The sequence below is a fragment of the Galeopterus variegatus genome, unplaced genomic scaffold (genome assembly GCF_000696425.1).
Source record: "Galeopterus variegatus unplaced genomic scaffold, G_variegatus-3.0.2 Scaffold3278, whole genome shotgun sequence".
NCBI classification, from domain to species: domain Eukaryota; kingdom Metazoa; phylum Chordata; class Mammalia; order Dermoptera; family Cynocephalidae; genus Galeopterus; species Galeopterus variegatus.
Genome location: NW_007729389.1, coordinates 159598 through 162641, shown reverse-complemented (window position 1 = coordinate 162641; position 3044 = coordinate 159598).

Below are 3044 nucleotides of genomic sequence, written 5' to 3'. Positions count from 1 at the left end.
AGTAATAATTAAATATTAATGAGAAAGCCCTAGAGATTGTTTTGACATAGATCAATATTCACGTTAGCAAGAATGGGGTGAAAGGAATTGATTTGTGGTTAAGCTCAGATGCAATTTCATTCAGGGACTATTTCTCATGAGAGGGGAATTCCTAAAGGTACAAAACATAAAGCATTAGGTTGTACTAGGGCATGGCAAAGAGAGGAAAGAAGACATTGCAGAGGGAAAAGCAATTCCCTAGCCTTAGAAACCATAGAAGAAATAGAGATAATAATTGTTTCAATATAGGTTTCTGACAAAAAGAAGCATAGAATAATTTGAAAAAAAAGAATGAAAGAACAAAAGTCTAGGATCTTAAGAACAGTAGTACTGCTTACAAACATATGCCTTTATAAAAAAAAATTGGTCATTTAAAATATTTAAATTCAACAATTATTCTTTGAGCACCAGCTCTATGTCAACTAATAAGCCAAGCAGAGGAGATGCGGTTGGAATTACTGGGGCTGCCGAGCACTATGCTCACCTCCCAATCATCAGCAGGAATGTGTTCTGAGCTGGATCTACCAGACTTCCTCCTAGGAATATAAATGATAGACAAAGGTTAAGAAGGAGATAAATCTGTCAAGTGCCAAGCTATGTTGACAACAGTCAAGGTTCATGAGTTCCTGCTAGTGAGAGAAGAGCTGCCTTGATTCCAGTGTTTTTTAAGGCCTGGTCATTCCAATTTTCCTTTGATATTTATTGCAAGCTGCCCATTATCTTCCCAAATGAATTTCCTTTAAGAAATCATTGAGCTAGCCAGAATCATCCAATCCATAGAAGGCCTGAATAGAACAAAAAGGCAGAGGATGGGAGACTTTGCTTTCCCTGCTTGATCCGGGACATCCATCCTCTCCTGCTCTTGAACATAGGATACGAACTCCTGATTCTCAGGCCTTTGGACTCAGACTGAATGGCACCACTGGCTGTCTTGGTTTTCCAGCTTTCAGACGGTAGATTGTTGGACTTCTTGGCCTCCATCATGGCTTCAGCCAATTCCCATAATAAATTTCCTCTTACATATGTCTGTATATCCTACTGGTTGTATTGCTCTGGAGAACCCTGGCTAACACAGCTTCACTGTCCAAACTGCAGCGGCCCTTTGAACTTTGGCAGTTCTGCTTTTGTATTATCTTTGAGTTCCTGCTTTCCTGGAGGAGAGAGAAGCATCCCTCTGAGGTCTGGACAACTCATCAGACACTGCCTTGGACTAGTTAGTGCTTCAGACCTCCAGTCCAAAGATTGAAAACCCTCTCTTTTCCCTATTTGGTGTCAATTTGCATCTCTCCTGCAAAGACACTCTCTCTGTTCCCTTCTACCCCAGTTGTCCTATCCTAATCTCTTCATTTTGCTTAGACTTTTATGAAAGACAGGCTTCTTTGGACTTTTCTTTCTTTTATTACTTCTAAAATCTTGGAGCCAAAGACTTAAAAAGTCTGGCTGCCAAATTGAAATGCAAAGACTATGCAGGTATGAGAGGAATCTAGAATTTTTTTATCTCAAAAATTAATGTACTAGGCAATGCTTATGCCAAAATTTCAAAATGTGTGATGTAATCACTCACTAAAGGCAGTTAAAAGTTGAAAGATGAGGATGTTTATTGACTTTCTGGTTGTTGACATCCACATTCCTCTAAACGCCTCTATCTGTAAGTATAAACCAACCCTTTAGTCTGGAGTCAGTATTGTGCCAGAGCTCTTCTATGTCTGGTGCTCTGGTCTTTTGGCTCCTGGTTTTCACTTTAGTTACCTAGTTCTTTGTGTTGGAACCCCAGGTCCCTGTTGCTAAATTACCTTTTTGCAGCGCTGTTACTGCTAGTTTTTAGGACTCTTCTGCTTGATATCTACCTGGATTGACACCTTAGAGAGGAATTCTATATGCACATTTAACCTGGTTAATCTTTAGTTCCTTGAACAGCTCCTAGACTCATGTTCACAGAATCCATCTTTAGGTTAGTATCATCTTAGCCATATCCCTACCAAGTCTTTTATCATTAGAAATATTTGGAATTGACTTAGAAGAACATTTCAGTTAATTCTGCTGGCTTTGAGTCCTAGAAATAGAATGGTGAGCTAAAAATAATTAATAGAAGTTCTGTATCTCCTGGCACATACCATTCATGGATGTTCCACTTCTGGCTTTATTTTGGATATTTAGGTAGGTATTAACCAAAATGTAAAAAGAATCTGGATGGGGGCAAAGAGTTTTTTTTTCACAGTGGGAATTTACCAGTTTCAAGGACACTGCTGCTAAATGAAACTGATTTGTGTTTTTACCCTTGTGGGCTGGTTGTAGCACTTTGTTTCGTTATTAGAAAATGATTTTAAAAGGGCAACATAAATTTGTCTTGCAACAAGGTAAGCAGACAAAGGTCAGGAAGCCACTGCCAAGGAGATTGTTTACTGATAATTGAAGACAGGCTTCCCATTTCAAATGGTATCTAGGGAAATTTCTGTTAACTCTAATGTCAGTAGAATGAAACTGAAAGTGAAATTGGTAGGTCAGCAGTACTGTGCCAACATCAAAGTAGGCAGAAATTTACTTTGTTTCTCCTCTGCTGTCTGCACCTTACCAAAAATGCAGGGTCTATAGCAAACAAAAGAGCAAAGTAGCCATCCTTCCACAGAAAAATAATATTACTTATTGAGCCCCAAACCCCACGCATCACATTCTACGTTCATTTGGCGGGTACAGCTCTAAAAAAATAATGGGTATGGAAGTGACAATTTATAGCCATGCAGCATACTTTATCCATAAAATTAGTCCCATAAAACTGAGTGGATGCAGGGAGAATCCTGGTAGCAGACAGAAGAGTGGATTTTAATTTTTCACATGGTTCAGAATATTTAATGAATATTAGTAAGAAATCTTATTTTACAACATGTGGGTGGCTGTTAGGAAATGTTTATACTTTCCAACTGTATGTTTAAGAAAGAGATTTGAAAAAAACACCCAGGTGGTTAGACAGTAGGACAATGGCGATTAAAGGTCCACATTTTGACAAA